General features: G+C 38.9%; 1 pseudogene; it reads left to right on the top strand.

Moving 5' to 3' along the window:
* Positions 1–17900, top strand: part of LOC122743051 — a 208844-nt pseudogene that overhangs the window by 62732 nt on the left and 128212 nt on the right.

Here is a 17900-nt window from a genome sequence, read left to right as displayed (position 1 = left end):
CAAATAAGCCTTAAGAAATAGTATCAATTCCCTTGAGGAGTTCATGCTCTACTTGAATCCAAAACAGATACTCAGGGAATATTAAATGATAATACATGAGATACCCAGCTTGGGATCTATGTGGCTGCAAATCATTGATCTAGGAAGGATCAAAATTTTAGGTTCCCCACTAGATGATGGAAGGACATATGGCAGGCACAAATAATAAATCAATAGGTATTTATTAATCACCTACTATGTGCAAGGTCAATATGTGAAGTTCTGAGGATGCAAAGGAAAAAATAAAACAATTCTTGCCTTCAAGGAGTTTAAGTTCTAATAGTGTAGGATACAATATATTACCAATAATGATGTGTATGAAAAGAGAGGGAAAAGGTATCATAAAAGACATCAATTACTGGAAAGGGAGGAAGTGTAAGGGCCTGATGAGAACCAGAGCCACAAAAAGACAGCCCCAGTGTTGCATTGTTAACTTAATACAGGGCTTCTTAAACTTTTTCCGCTTGCTACCCCTTTTCACCCAAGAAATTTTTACACAACCCCGGGTATGTAAGCATATAAAATAGGTATCCATAAATTACTATTGCCAAATTTTTCACAACCCCCATATTCAGTTGTGTGACTCTATATGGGGTCTCAACCCACAGTTTAAGAAGCTAGGACTTAATAGAAGATTAAAAGTATGTTAAATCAATCTTTTATGGGGAATTTATGGAAGGGTATGGATAAGATTTACAGAGGATTAGGAGTCGATGAGTTTCTCATCAAACTATTAGAAGGAGTGAGGTACAGATGAGATAATGGATCTATGTGATTAGGAGTCAAGTAGTTGTTACAGACATTATGTGCTGTAGGGCTTCAGCAGGGAAAAACCACACTAAGAAACCAGGAAGGTCATGTATTTGGTAGGGCATAAAGAAGAAATAAGATTTGAATAATTTGAACAGGGTGGGAGGGCATTCTAAATATGTGAGGAAAGAATGACTAATAGCATATGGGTGGAAATGAACAAGGTAGATGGTTTACAACTTTGTGATGGCCATCTTCATTCATTCATTCATTCACAGGCACATACTAAATTGAGTAAAGAACTAAAAGTAGTTTTGGGGAGCCCTGTGAGCTGGTTTTTCCTTCTCTTTGTAAAGGACATGTAATTTAGCAATAACAAAACTATAAAATATTGGTCAAAAATAAAGAACAGAAGCTTACAGTCACTCAATACATGTTGAAATGAAAGATGAGTTGAATCCAGCAAGACAAAATAAAAGCACCCCAAAGGCAGAAGGAAACTGTAAATGTGCTGGAGGCATTTTTTTTCATGTGAAAAAAATGAAACCAGATTGTACAGGGATGATGGAAAGTGGATGGGCTTTTATCACTTTTCAGAATGGTTCCTATCAAACGACACCTAGCTACCTGGAAAATTCAATGGAATGATCCAACATTCTGGGGCTTTGGGTCATAGAAAGAGGTTACACAGAATTATTATTATTGTTATTATTATTATTATTATTATTGGATCTGAGGGTCAGTGGATCTTGGCTGTCCTCTTCTCAAATAATATCAGATCTGAAGGAAGGTCATGGAAGGCCATGGGTGAAGTATAAGGCTCAACACTCAGAATCACTGTGTGTCTCACTCAATCTGATCATTACTCTCTATTTGGATTTCAGAGGGGACAACTGTTAATCACTCCATAGCTCCAAACCCTATACAGGCGGTGCCCCTAATTTCTCATCAACATCTAGGGGTGGGGATTTGTGTTTCAACCAGTCTCATGGATCAGCTTTATTGTTTCCACCCACTTTCCCTCTCTCATTCACATCTTGTCTGGTATATGCCTCAATTGTTCACGTCTTCAAGGTCATTCTATAGAAGGCATTTAGACAGATTAGATAAGGGGTAATGAAAATAGGTGTGTTACTTGCATGTAATATAGACTACACAGTTCACATTATTCCTGGACCTAGCTCATCTTAAAGGCAGATGGATCCCCTATGGGGGCTGGATCTCTTCTTGCATCCTGAGAGTAAGAACTAAGCCAGAAGCTAAGATTTTAGATGCTTCTGGTTGGAAGCTGAACAAATGCAATTCACTCACAAACATGGCTTCACTGATCCATGCAGGAACCTGCAGGGTGCCTGTTGTCTCCCCTGAAAGGACAGAGGAGGAGGCCAGGGGTAAAGCCACTTGAATTGAATTTACTTTCCCTGACTTTTCAGATCTCAACTCCTTTGCTTTGTGGGGTTTCTCCTTGTAGTAATTCTGTATTTTACTTCTACACCAAAGTTTCTTGTCTTTCCTCCCCAAAAGGTGACCATTGCTTGCAATCAGGATTCCTTCAAAGGCAATCAGTAAAAGGATTGTGATTTTCTTTCCTCCAATCTCCTTGAAAGGTTCATGCCAAGGACTTTCCTTTATGTCATGTATTGGAATACAAGTCCAACATCTGGGGGATGGGGATGTGGAGAGGGAAAGAGGAGAGAGAAGTGAGTGTAATGTATACCCCCATCCTCATTGCACATGTATAACTCTAATTTCAAAGCTAATGGTACAAACAGAGATATTTCCTCAAAACAATGGGCTTCATATGTGGGCTGACTTTGATAAACTGGCTTTTAATTTTTTTTAAGTTTCCCTGAGCTATTCATGACAGATGTCACATGAGTGTCTCTACTGAATTCTTCTTATGTTGTAACTCTGGAGGTACTGGAGGATTTCTTGGAGTGGAGCAGGCATGTTGATTTATCAAGCTCTGAGACCTGCTTCATTTCAGATGGCAGGAAGAGGGAAAAAAAAACAACAAAACAATGTTTGCTGAAAACTTTACATGAATAATTCTATGTGCATTCAAACCAAAAGGTTTCTGTTTTTTATTTAAGACTAATGACTTTAAAATGAATGACACAAGCTTAGGGACTAATAAAGATCAACCACAGAAGGGGAAAGGAAAAAAATACAACCAAAACTTACATTCTACTGGAATCCATTTAAACATATACAATAAGGAATGCTCATGGGCCAAACCACCCACAAAAAAAAGGAAGAAAGAAAGAAAAGGACTCTATTTCATATTAAAAGACAAGCAAATGCAAAAGCAAAGATTTTTTTTAAACCTCTGGGTGGGTAAAATATTTGATGCATCTGTTTTGTTAACAGCAAAATCATTTTATGTATTATCAAGGGGCTTTTCGCTCAAGCTAATAAAAAGCAACCGCATTCCTCAGGCAGATGTGTAGAGTCACAATGGCCTGTATAGAATAGCACTAGTAAGTATAATCCTAATAGTGACATCAGCAGCAACTCCCATTTCTGGAGCACTTTAAAATTTATAAACTCATTTCCTCAAAATGACCCTGAGAAGGAGATATTACAGGTATGCTAATACCCATTTTACAGATGATGAAATTGAAGCCAAGTATGGAAATTACTTTGCTCATGGACACATGGCTACCATATGTTGAAAGCAGAATTTGCCTTGCAGCTATAGAACTAGAAAAAAGAATGTTAGATTTCAGGTCAAGAAGTCCTGGATTCAAATTCTGCCTATCACTCTGAATAATTATGTGACCTGAGGAAAGTCACTTAATCTCTCTGATTTTCAGATTCCTCATTTTTATCATCTAACCTTCTGGATTTATAGTGAAATTCAAATGAACTAAGGTATATAAGGTACTTGGTAAACTTTAAAGAAAAATTATAATTACTATTAATATGGATTAGTAAAAAAAATCCAAGTTCTTCTATCTGGCTTCCATTAAGACTCAGCTCAAGGGCCATCTGCTAAAAGATGCTTCTCCAGGTCTCTCCAGCTGCTTTGCCTTCCTCGCTAAGGTACCTTTTATCTACTGTGTATGATCTTGTAATACCTTCTCATTTATATTTTCTCCTCAAATAAAATGTGATTTCTCTGATGGCAAGGACTATTTTTGCTTTCCTTTGTATCCTTAGCATTAAGTATACAGTAAGTACTTATTCAATAAACTCTTCTTAATTGTTTATTTCCCTGGCATTCTGGATATTCTGAGGCACTTCAGAAGGATTATTGGCTAAAATTTCCAAGGAAGGTCATGCTTCTCTTCTCACATACAATACCCCCTGGTCTTATTAAATATGGAATGTTATAGCAGGAGATAAATTCCTTTCTTGTCCCTCTAGAAGTAAGTGTATGCCTTAAAGACTGAGGTAGAATAGTTATTCTTATAGGAGTCTAGTAATAAATTTGCAGGCCTCCAAATTTTCCCACCATTAAGAAAAATTCAGACACAAGATTTTACTGTCCTACTTCTTCAATTCAACAGACTGCTCCATATTTTCCAGATTCTATTTGTTTGGACATCTAGATATATAATGATGCCCTAGACATCCAGTGAAGGAAAGGAGCAGTAGAATGAAACCTGAACCAGTTCAGAGACTACTATCATTATCCAAGTGTATGGCTCACACAGGTTTTCTACATTTATACAAAAAGATCAACTGATCACATTGTCACATTAGCACTTTGTCAGTTTCTTATGAAAAGTGCCAGAAGTTTAACCTCAGTTCACATATATTGCCAACTTCAAGTCCAAAGCAAAACTCCCATCTTCCCCAGAACTTTGAAAGGAGTGTAGGGATGCTGTTGCCTCACACAGAGTGTTCACCTGGTTATATAATAGGCTGAAGAAAATACAAGGCCTATGACTCATATCAAAATAAATAAATAAGCCTGGAAGGGAACCAAAGGAGACACATTACTGTGACATATATACATATATGAAAGACAAAGAAAGAATGGATAAATACTCACAGGAAGTGCTTCCCTGATAGGAAAACTCTCTCTGTCTGAGGTGTCCCTTTCAAATGAGAGCCTGATCTATCTTCCTTCTGATTCTTGTAGCCAAAGTCTATCACTGGAATTTTAATATAATTATGTGCAAGAGATATCTGTTATGATGCTGTACTAGAATCAAAGCCCACTATTAGGAGTCATTACCAGGCATGCAGATTTTAATTGAATGTTATGAATTCAATAAGCATTGAATAAGCACTGACTATGTGCTAAGCACTATGATAGTCACTGGAATTAGAAGTTAAATAGTCCCCATCCATAATCTAGCAAGGGGATACAATAGGAACATATATACTATACTTATATGTGAGTATACATATACATTCACATATACATACTCCTAGCTCTTATTTTTTTCAGCTCCTTTTCCCTAATGATGAGGCCACAAAAAGAATGCATAGCCTAGATACATAACTAAGCACAGAAGTCAGTTTATAGGGGTCTGTCTGGTAGGTGATTTAGGGAAAAGAAACTTAAAAATAGGAGCTAGAAGCATGGAAACATAAAGAACAGAAAAACAGGCATCAACTTATCAACCAATAAGTATTTATAGAGCTCCTTCCACGTATCAGGTATCATGAAGGGGGTGTAGCTATAAACACCAACATAAGCACAGAAATGTGAAATGCCTGCCTTCAAGGAACTTATATTCAATTGGAAGAGAAAAATTAAATATCAATAGTTAATAAATCCAGCATTTATTTATTTATTTATTCATTTATTTATTTGGTGGGTGGTATGGATGGCAATAGCTGTTCAGGGGAAATTGGTGACAAGCAGTTTGTAGAATAGGGGAATAGGAATTTGTAGGAGTCAGTTGCTTAACAGACCCCAGGATACTCGGGATTTTAAGATATGCAATTTATTGTAATCCTTAAATGATCTATAAATGTGAGCTGTTATTATTACACAGACACAAGTAATTTCACATTAAAAATCATGTTGATGAAGCATTCAACATTTTCATCATAGCATTTCTACAATTCCAATATACTTCCATTATTGACAAAACTAAGATATTAGAACTTGTAAGTCTGGAGAGACAAAGGATTGAGAGAAGATTTGCTGGAAATCTAAAACATCATGGAATTTAAGGTTATACATAACCTGGTGCCATCATACCTCTCCTGGCTTTTCTCAAATAACTCCCCACTAGGTACATTAAATTCTAGCCAAACTGGACTACTGACTAGCTTTTATATGAGTTTCCCTTTTTCTTGCTTCTATGATTTTGCTTAGGGGCAGCTAGGTGGTACAGTGGACAAAGCACTAGATCTGGAGTTATAAGGATCTGAGTTCAAATCCCACCTCAGACACTTACTATGTGACCTTGGGCAAGTCACTTAACACCACTTGTGTTAAACATCTGGGACCATCTCCAGCCATCCTGATGTATATCTTGCCACTGGATACAGATGGCTCTGGAGGATAAAGTGAGGTTGGTGACCTTGTTAACTCAAAACCAATTCAGTGTAAGTCATGATATTAGCCGGATGTCACAGTCCTCTTTGAGAACAAAGGACAAAGAACAACAACAATGATTTTGTTTGAACCATGCCCTTGAATCCATACCTATGCTCAAGCACATAACTCCTTTTCCTCTCTTTCTTTTGGCCCTACATCTCTCCAGCTCCCTAGAGTCAAAAGGAACCTCAGGTGTCAACTAGTCTAACCCACACACCAACCCTTGCTAAGTGGTGATCTATTCTACCACATCTCAAGTTGTGGGGGGGAATTTTTACTTCCCATGTCAGCCTTTTCCATTGTTGGGAAGATGTCTGTAAGGAGTCAAACTATGCCCTCCCAGTACTTTTACCTGAATCAAAGCACCAGGCTTTTAAAAAGATCCTGAAAGATTATCTAGTTCAACCACCTTATTTTACAATTGAGGATGCTGAGGCCCAAAGTCATAAAATGGCTTGCCCAATACCACATAGATTAGGTAGCAGATAAAGATGTGGAACCTTGGATGTCTAAATCTAAGGCTGATGTTCTTTCCACATCTTTAGAAATCAACGTACCATCTTCTAAGTTATCTTCAGAAAGCCCATGATTTGCAATTACTTTACCTCTCAGGATAGAAAATAAATCTTCTCAGAATAGTTGTCTACTAAGATCCCAATTGAGCCCTCTTACATATATACATACACACACACACACACACACACACACATATATATATATATATATATATACATATATATATATATTTTTTTTTCCCTAGAGAGGGTACTTCCTTGGGTTTCCCTGGTAATGTTGGACTATAAGGAAGTTTTACTAATGAGTACTATATTACCATAGTTCCATAGTTCTAGAACCTGGTGAGTGGTTTCTGGTATTAGTTCTGGTACAAATATATGAGGAATAGCATGGTAGGTCAGACCTTTGGTTCATCCAGTCCAAACTCTTGTCTCTGACATAAAATAATACACAGTGTGCAAAATCATGTGTAGGATGTCATAGCAGAGACAGTACTCAGTAGATGCAATTGTAATAATAGTTAACATGTAAAAAGGGGAGCTAGGTGACGCAATGGATAGAGCCCTGGTCTTGGTGTCAGGAAAACCTGAGTTCAAATTCAGTCTCTGATACTAGTTATGTGTCCCTAATCAAGTCACCTAACTGTTGTCTGCCTCAGTTTCCTCAACTGTAAAATGAGGATACTGCACTTACTTCCAAGGGTTGCTAAAAAGATCAAAGTAGGTGATATTTGAAGTCATTTGGCACAGTGACTGGCACATACCTGTTTTTGTTCATTCAGTAGTGTCCCAGAAAGTAGGCACTTAATAAGTAATTGTTCTAGTCTTTTTTTCTTTGCCTTTTCCTTCCCCACCCTCACAAAAGTACTTTTCATATTTTATTTTACTTCAATTTCACAACAGTCTTTTAAAATGCATACAAACTGAGGCTGTGAGAAGTTAAATGACTTGACCAGAGTCATATACCTAGAAAGTATTTGAGGCAAGGTTTGAACTCAGGTCCTTCCAGACTCAAATATCAGAGCTCTCTATACTATGTCAAGCTACCTCTCAATAGAATCCTTTTCTTTCCCATCTCTGACCAGTCATCCAGGGTTTGCTTAAAGACTTCTAATAATGGGAACATACTATTATCTCCCCCTTTACCACTCAAACTGTTAGGAACTTTTTTTTTCTTTCTGTAGCACCCCCACATAGAGCCAAAAATCAACTTCTCTGATAGACTCCAAATCTGTCGTTGTTGCCCCTCTTCTTCCCACTCTAGATTCCAGGGAACATGCTTCCTCCCAATTTTATGGGCCAATGTAAGCATGGTCAGAATGCAGTCTCAGGGCTGGTATTGGGTACAGCATGTATTAGGAGACCAGTCTGGGAGTGATGAAGGGAAGAAAACAAAGAAGCATTTGTGGTCAATGATGGATTTGGTGCACAGAGAGGGAGAATAGCCACATGAGTAGCAAGTTACTTCAGTATGATGATGGTTCTGTGGGCACAAAGGCAGGACGGATGATTGCCAGAGTATGGAAAGATTAAGAGAGTGAAAGAATGAATGAGCCCAAGATCAGGGTGATTTCAGTGAGAGTGAGATTTAAGGAGAGTAAGAATGAGACTGAGTTGTTACATACCAGGGCTAGTGTGGGGTTGGTGACAAAGCATGATGCTTCATTTGAGATACTCCACATACAGGGATGCATCAGTGAACTGTGTTCTAGCATCCTGCCATATGCAGTAGGACATCAGAGATGAAATGCTATGAAACAGGTTGTTTTGTATAATGTATCTGAGATTGTGGGTTTGCTAAGCTCCTCCTTGTTCTGTTTCAGGAAGAGATTGCTCAGGGAGGCACAGAATGACCTGGAGTTTGGGCTGTAAGAGTAATGTGACACTGGCATTCTATGTTCTAAGAAGACAGAACAGACATTTAGCAACTAATTTAAGGAGAGCAAATAGAAAGATAAGGATTAAACACACTACACTGCCGGAGGGGATTACAAATCAGAACAAACAAGAATGCATAGGGAATGCTGAAAACTTTCCCTTGCAGTACCACCCACCTCTTGCACAACAGCCCCTTTCCCCACCAGTCTCTATCCTCATCACTGTTTTTGGTTTTTGTTTGTTTGTTTGTTTGTGTTTTTGTTTTATCATGGGGCAATGAGGGTTAACTGACTTGCTCAGGGTCACACAGCTAGTAAGTATCAAGTGTCTGATACCGAACTTGAACTCAGGTTGTCCTGAATCCAGGGCCAGTGCTTTATCACTGCCACCCTCATCACTGTTAAGGTCATCTTCACATCCTAATTTGATTCCTTGCTTCTAGCCTCTCCACTGCATCCTCCATCTAGCTGCCTAAACAGTCTTCCTGAGGTACAAACCTGGTCATGTTACATGTCATTTCCCTTTTCAGAAGTCTTTAATGGTTGCCTAACATCTCAAAGATAAAATGCACATTCCCCCAGTCTGGCATTTAAAGCCCCATGTTATGTGGAAATTTATTTTGATTTGGGGACCCTACCTTTAGGCTGAGATTAGAAAGCCTTAGGCCCTCAGGGTCTCCCCCCTCCTCCTCAGCTTCAGCTGAGTGAAAAAGCCCTGTGGGCTATACAAGACGCCAGGTCAGACAGCTGGGGGGAAAAAAAAAGCCCCCAGCTCCCTCTGACCTGAGTGGACCCCGGATAGCCTGTGCTGAGGCACGAGGGGGGGGAGGGGGAGGGGGAGAGGGAGGGGGGGAGGAAGGCTGACTAGAGCAAGGGAAGCTGACTAGGAGGACGGACTAGATAGAGAGACAAGATTAAGGAGAGTTCGGCTGACTAGAGGAGGAAGGAGACTAGAGGGAGATGGACTAGAAAAAGAAGGAGCCGGGATGGACTAGAGGAAGGAGACTGGAAGGAGATGGACTAAAAAGGAGGGGGACAGACTAGAGAAGGACGGACTAGGAGAGAAGCTGACTAGAGGGGAGCCCGGACAAGGACGGAGGAGAGTTCGGTTCAGAAAAGGAGAGCTGGGTCTGACAAGGTTACAGGCCTTAATACAAAGGAGGGAAAGTGTAACGTGCCCTGAGGCGGGAGTCGGCTAAGGCCCTTATTGTATTCAAGAAGTTCAAAGAGCAGCAGGTGCGAAAGAGTGCGAAAGAGAGATGAAAGACGCAAGAGATGCAGTGCAAAGAGACCACAGGAAAGCAGTCTGGTTGTACACTTTATTTCCCTGTATTCCTAATTTTAAATAGTATCTCATAAATAAACTCTGCTTTGATTATTTGGTTAAGAGGCTTCTTAATCTTTAGTTTGTCAGTTTGGGACCAGTGTGGTGGAACTTTATAAACGGCCCACATTAAATTAACGAAGTCAGATAGCCAGTTAGTCAAAAGTTCCCAAATTAGTCCTCCAGTCAGCTTCAGCCCCCCAAATTAGGCTAGTCAATTTTAAAATATTTCACAGTTATCTGACTCAGATCTCTCTTTACAAATATAGTTCCCATGTATCATGGTCGACTCTGGCCTACTCTCTTAGGGCTACAGCACGCTTACATTTTAACCCCCACAGGATTCTCCAATACATCATGAAAGGATTGGAAACCATTTTTCCTCTGATACCAGTTCAAACCCATACTGACTGTGTTTCCCCTCCCCCAATTTTAGGGATCTAATTAGCACCCATGTTCTATTTAACAACTTAGCACTGAATTTGCTTTTACAAAGGGATATTTACTTTAAAGATACAGCAATTTCTATACCAATTTTCCCACTAAAACCTTGGTTCATGATCTCCATATACCACCTCAGTGGGGAGAAGGGTAGCTGGAGGAAGTGTAGATTGGGCTCACAGTTTAGCTCAGTTTCTACATAGCTTTAGTCCCACCTACTTCGCTCGAATAGGAAGCTAAGGAGCTCTGGCTTCTGCTGGCATTAATCCAACATCTGATCAGTGTTCCTGGACTCTCACATCCCCTTGGCTCATACTCAGTCACTCAGTAAACACTTATTAAATGCCTATGACTCACTGTGCTAAGCTCTAAGGAAACAAAACTAGGCAAAAGACAGTACAGGACCTCAGGGTACTTTGAATTTAATGGAGGAAATGAGCAAAGAAATATATCCAAAGAGGATACACACTCGATAAATAGGAAATCATTAAGAGGAAAAGCACACAAATTAAAAGGAGTATGGAAAGGCTTCTTGTAGAAGATAGTTTAGTCAGGACTTGAAGAAAGCTAGAAAAGCCAGTAAGTAGGGGGAGATGAGGAGGGAGAGCACTCCAGGCAGGACAGCAAGCCAGAGAAAATGCCTAGAGCCAAGTCACAGAGTCTTGTTCCTGAAACAGTAATGAGGTCAGTGTCACCAAATCAGAGAATACACGGAGCAATCTCCTATTAATGGAATTCAGTGTCAACTCAGCACTTTATAGTTTTACAAACTTTCCCGGGGCACTGACTTGCTCAGGGCCACACAACCAATGTGTCTTAGAGGGAGGACTGAAACAATTCAGGACTTATTGGCTCTGAGGTTTGCTCTCTGTCCATTACAGTAGGTTGTCTCTCTGCAACCAACAGGATGGCTATTTTACAGATGAGGAAACTGAGTCCCAGAGAGAGGGAATGAGTCGTTCCAATTCACATAGCTAATTAATGTTAGGGGTGATATTAAAACATAAATCTCTTCAAATGTAGTGTGCCATCTACTCACTATACTGGAACTCATTAGGGAGGTAATTGTATTAACATTTAAAAGGAGAAGTTTAGTCATTTCAGAGAGTAAGAAGGAAGATGGGGCATCAAAGTGGGTGGATAGATATTATCTGGGCTGATGAGCAGATAACTGGAGGATATATTACTTGGAGCAGAAAGAATACTTGTTCTGTGTTGGAAGCGAAAGTCAGGAAGAAAAAACTGAGGAGCTGGGAAACGTCATTCAGCTTCAATGCCAGCACTGTTGATTATGGATGTATCTGTCTTGTGCCATCCATCATTGTGTATGTGATGAGGGAAGATGCTGCTCAAAGGTATCAATGTTGTTCAGGGCTTGGCTTCTCCAGTGGCACGAGACTAATATATAGTGGTATAGGGAAGTCCCTGCTGAGATAGGTGATCCAGTCTTTTAGTGCTCATCAGGTCTAGATCATTTTAGCTGAGCTCCTTTACCCTCTTTGAAAGGGGTACATGGGACAACCTCACCCTGCCTTGCTGCCAAGTTCAAGATCTTCTGGATGTGCTTCAAAACCCTCTTCCCCTGGGAGTCTCAGGACCATTTCAATTTTTTTGTTTGTTTTCTTGTTCCGTCATACTCTTACCAATGTCGCCCATACCCATAGGGATCTTTACACCACATAATGTCAGAGCTAAAAGGAACTTTAGAGATTATCTTGTACAACCCTTTTATTTTACAAATCAGCAAATTGAGGCCCAGAGATGGGAAATGACCAGTCCAGTATTTCATAGGCAATAGACAGTAAAGGCAGAATTTAAACCCAGGTCCTTTGACTTCCACCTTAGTGCTCTTTCCAATATACCACGCTGATAGTGAGTCTGTGTCTGACATAGTAAGCACTACACAGATATTAGTAGTAGTAGTTGTTATTGTTACTCTTTATTATGTACATGCTATGTGTTAAGCCCTGTGTTAAGCAAGGGTATCCAGAGTCATAAATTGAATAACTTGCCTTCAATGAACTTATGATATAGGGAGAAAGAATATATATATATATATATATATATATATATATATATATATATATATATATATATATGTGTGTGTGTGTGTGTGTGTGTGTGTGTGTGTGTGTGTGTGTGTATATATATATGTAAATAAAAAAGACAAATAAGCAAAGTATGCATTTTTCTCTGTATAGAACCAAGAACAGATGGGACAGGGATCAGGAGTGCCTATGAGAAACTGCCTGATAAATCCAGGGGGCATTAGCTCAGCCTGCAATGTGGAGGCAATCCAAGTCAGTCCTTAGCTACTCTGGAATAGTCCCAGACTCCAGGGTGAGGGTGATGGGGCATGCCTAAGCATCACATTCCAGCCCAGCCTCTGCCTAAGTGAAATGCACTAAGACATTCTGGCTTTGTGGATATGCCATCTCTGCCTCATGCAAGGCCTGGGACAATATCACATATTACAATTTCAAAAATCATTAGCTGTTAAATGCAAGTAATATGACAGGCATGGGACAGCAGCTTTGCAAAGAGCCAATTGCCCAGGGCAACACATGATTTATCCCAGACAGAGAGAGAAACTAGCAGACCCTATTCATTTCATTACTTGTGAAGTCAGAACGAACAAGTTATGTTAAAGTGAGGATGGCTAAATGTTTTGAATTTATTTAAAAAGGTCACTTTATAGAATTCAATATACACACTCCCTTACAGAATTTAAAGAATAAAACTTAGAAATGTAATCCAAGACTAAGAATAGAGCCAGCCCTTGGCAAAATTGTGAAGATGTTGTTGTTTTTTCTCCAGTGTCTCCTGTTACAATGGGTGAGGAGTCCATTGGACCAGGATTAGACCAAGGCTGAATAATGAAATATGACATGAAAGCCAGTGATTTGTGTGTAGGGATATGAATATGAGTATAAATTTGGTGGTAGGATATGATTAGTCTATGGGGAGATAGATAAGGCAAAATTCAAGGATTGTTAGCCAAAGATTCAGACTGAGTCCAAGGTTTAGGGTATTTATTCAATAACAACAACAGTAATAATAACTGATATTTGTGTAGCTTTTTAAAGTTTGCAAAGAGCATTAAATATGATATTTCATTTAATCTTCACAACGCCCAGTAAGAGAGATGCTATTAATATTCCTATTTTCCAGATGTGGAAACTGAGACTTGATGAGGTTAAACAAAATGTCCACGGTAAGCCAGACATGGCATGTCAGAGGGGATATTATAAAGTCTTCATGTTTCAAAGTCCAGCACTATACTAACACACACACATATACACATACATATATAACACTATGCTAACATAACACATATGTTTATATGTATATGTATGTATCAGAGTACATTACATGTCTATATACATAAACATATACACATGTACAGCATACATATATGCATATAGATACATACATATCATATATGTATGTTTAAATCCCGTTTAAATCTTTCACGTTGTGTATCATAAATATGTTTTATTCTGTCTTCTCACTCTCTTTCCTGCCTATCTGTCCCCACATATGAAATATTCTCTCTCCTCATCTCTGCCTCCTAGTTTCTCAAGTCTCAGCTGAAATCCTATCTTCTACAGGAAGCCTTTCCCTATCCATTTTACTTCTAATACCTCCTCTCTGTTGAGTATTTCCTATAGCTTGGTTATTCAAAGTTATTTGCATTTTGTGTCTCCCATTAGATTCTGAGCTTTTGAGGGCAGAGACTGCCATTTGACAAGCCTAACACATAGTAGGTATTTAATAAATTTTTATTGACTGGCTTGAGTCAGAGAAAGGAAGACTTGTTTTCATGTCCTGCATGTAACACTTATTAGCAGGGTGACCCTGGGAAAGTAAATTAGCCTCTTAGTGCCCTAAGCAACTATGTAAAATTATGAATTTCAGAAAGGATGATGACTTCCATTGGTAGAGAAAGTTTCTTCATTTGGATATTCCCTTTATCAGTGAAATCACAGGTTTATTTCATATCCCCCAGCCCCATACTATGGGTCTACTCAACAGCATTTCTCATGAAGCCCTACTCATTATCTTTAACCTTAGGGTCCGGATACAAGTTATTTTTCAGTAAACTGACAACCCTTTTGACATCAGTCAGTGGCTACAAGTTTTCATGTAACTTGAATTCTTTTTTGCCTATTCTCTGATAATCAGTAGCAACTACAATCAGAAAAAATGGTGGGTTCAATGGCCATGCATTAAATACAGTGCCTAGCTTTTGGCAAGTCCCATTCCATTTAAAGGTTTTAGTTTCCTTTTCTGAAAAATTAGGAGAGGACAGACTTGACAACCTCTAAAGTCCTGTTTATCTCTGAAATTCTATGATTCTATGCTAATTAATTTGAACAGATTTATTGAGCATTCACCAACTGCCTAGCATTGTCCTATATAGGCTGTAGGTGACATTGATGTACAAGATATGGTCCTTTGCCTTCAGGAAACTTAATTTTTGTTTAGGGACACAAAAAGCACATATAACCTAATATAATGCTATATACACAGTAGGTATTCAATAAATGCTTACTGAATTGAATTAGGCAGATGGGAAAATATCTATTATGATCAAGTGTGGAAATATACAATACTTATCTTCCTTATTGCTTGCCATTTTCCTTGATTTTAATAAGGAGGCAATGGTATAGAATCAAGTCCAAAAATATTTATTAAGCATTTATGATGTACCAGGCACTGTGCTAATTGGTAGGAATACAACTATAAACATACAATCCTTACCCTTAAGGAATCAACAAATAAAAGGAAGTTGAAAAGATGGGGAAGGGGAAAGAAGTAGAAGAAGCAAAGTGGTAGGGAAGGAGGATGGTAATAAAAGTCTGGAGAGTCAGCCTAGAGATGAATAAAATCATGACTGGCCTGAACTTTTTCCTTAAAATGGAGGTTCTGGAGACAACTAGACAATTAGAGGAAGGGACTTTAAGGGTAGAGTGTACTTTCAATGTGAGAAGTCCAGGAGGGAAGAGAACTTCAAGAATGATGGGATTGCTGTGGAATAGTAGAAAAAGTCCAGAGAGGCAAGATTGGATTCCAGAGATGCAGATACATCTAGATCTATATAGATTTAGATTAGTGGATATATGTGTGTGTGTGTTTGAATACATGTATACATACATATACATATAAAGAGGTATATGTATATACACATATTTATTCACACATGTGTGTATGTGTGTAGGAATGTATGTATAAGCACATATATACATACACGGATATGTATGTATATATACATCTTTATACACATATGTGTGTGTGTGTGTGAAAGAGGGAGAGGGAAGAGAGAGAAAGGGAGGAAGAAAGAGGGAGAGACACACAGAAAGATAGGGAGACAGACAGAGATTGAAAGAGAGAGACAGTGTCCAGGAAAGGCCAAGATGTACAAAGTCATTGGAAATGATCACCAGGAAATACAATCACAGAATTTTTGACTTGGAAAGGACTTAGTCTCTTCCTCACTATACAGATCATTGTAGCTTACATTTCTATATCCCTCTCAAAGCACTTTCTCCATGATAATCCTGTGGTGAGGGTTGTGCAAGTACTATTATTCCTACTTTACAGAGAAAGAAACTGAGGTACAATGACTTGACCTAAGGTCACCTATCCATGTTGGGGTAGGGCTATGATGAGAAACCCTGGTATTTTCTGACTCCTAGTTCTGAATTCTTTGTACTAGGTTATGATGCAATTTTGCTTGTTACAGCCAACAGGGGCATATGATTAAGGAAGATCAGTCAAGCTCTGTGAAGGAAGAATAAAATGAAGTGGCTCAAATTTTAAGAGGAACAGACAAGAATTTGACAGTTTCTGTCCTCAATAGCTTATGGATATGCTGTGAAGTTAAGCAGCTAGGTGGCACAGTAGATGGAGCATGGCCCTGGAGTCAGGAATATTTATCTTATTAGTTCAAATCGAGCCTCAGACACTGGTTAGCTATGTGACCCTATTTGCTTCAGTTCCTCATCTGTAAAATGAGCTGGAAGGAAATGGCAAGTCATTCCAGTATCTTTGTCAAGAAACTCTGAATGGGGTCACAGACAGTCAGATGACTATAACAACTCAACAGCAAAATGCTGTAAAGTCCCTTTTGGGGGGGAAACTGGACTTGTGATTTCATTAGAAAAAGAAATTGCCAATGAAGAAATTCATTTTGCCAATATACATTGGTACCTGCTCTGTAATATACAGTCTTGAGACTTTTCTGGTGTACTTGAGAAGTTGACTGCCTAGAGTTATGAAGCTAGTATGTGTCAGATGGTGGCCTTGATTCCAAATATTCCAGGCTAAGGCCAACTCAGTTATCCACTAATCTAGATTTAGCCTCTTACTCAGGAGCTGCTCTACGTGATTATGTTCTTACTCAAGAATCCTAGTCACTGGCCTGCTGTTTGAATGGGGATAAGACACTTCCACTCCCTTATTATCATACCTAAGTTCTGTGACCACCCAAATTCAAAGACTGTGATATGACATTCCATCAATAGCTGTCCCATCAAATCTGGAGGGGTGGACTACAACACTGCCCAACTCAGGCATGAAGACAACTGATATACAGGGTCAACTGCCCACAAGACCTTAATATTTGCCGACAGTGAGACATGTTTAGACTGTGAAATTTTCCCCTTGCCCAGATTCTTTCTGAACATCATTAGAAACCCAATATTACATGGAAGAGTCTAATACTCTATCCCTATAGTCATCAGATCATTTCCTTTTATCTGTAAAACCCATTTGCTATAACCAACACTGGACTGGCTAGAATTTTATGTTTGACTAACAGCTGCTGCCCAGAAGTGTTTCACACCCATCCCTTGGGATATTTCAAGGGAATATTTTAAAATTAATGACCCTAAGAACACTCATCCAGAAAAGAAATAGGGTTGTAGGTGAGGCAGATGAGAAGGGAAAACTTTGAAGTTTCTAAAAAGAATAAGCCAGTCATTTTAAGTCAAAATAATCTCAAACTGTCTCTAGCAACCAAAGAGAATTTGAAAAAAAATGTTGAACAAATTTTATCCCTTTAAGCTCAAAAGCTGGATAGCAAATGGGTCCCAAGCATATCTAAGTTCTCATTTGAAGGCAAAGCCAGGAGTGCAATAAAATTTGCTTTACTGATCCAAGAAGCAAATCAAATGAATTGTCTGGTTAATAGTCAGACTGTGTGGTTGCTTCTACCTGATTTGCAATATAATAAGGTAGGTTCCACAAACACATTCTGAAAAATATCAACTCCACAGGCCTGCCAAGGTGCCTAAAGTTCTCTGATATTCTCTGGTTCTGGAGTATCCTTTAGACTTAAGGTATGAATGTCTTTAAGAGTCACAGACCCGTATAGTTTGAAAAAATTCATATAGGTCAACACCCATATTTTTCAGGTCATGACATAGGCACCGAGAGTAATGAAA

Source organism: Dromiciops gliroides, chromosome 2 (assembly GCF_019393635.1).
Source record: "Dromiciops gliroides isolate mDroGli1 chromosome 2, mDroGli1.pri, whole genome shotgun sequence".
Taxonomy (NCBI): domain Eukaryota; kingdom Metazoa; phylum Chordata; class Mammalia; order Microbiotheria; family Microbiotheriidae; genus Dromiciops; species Dromiciops gliroides.
This window is presented reverse-complemented; position numbering and strand designations above follow the sequence as displayed.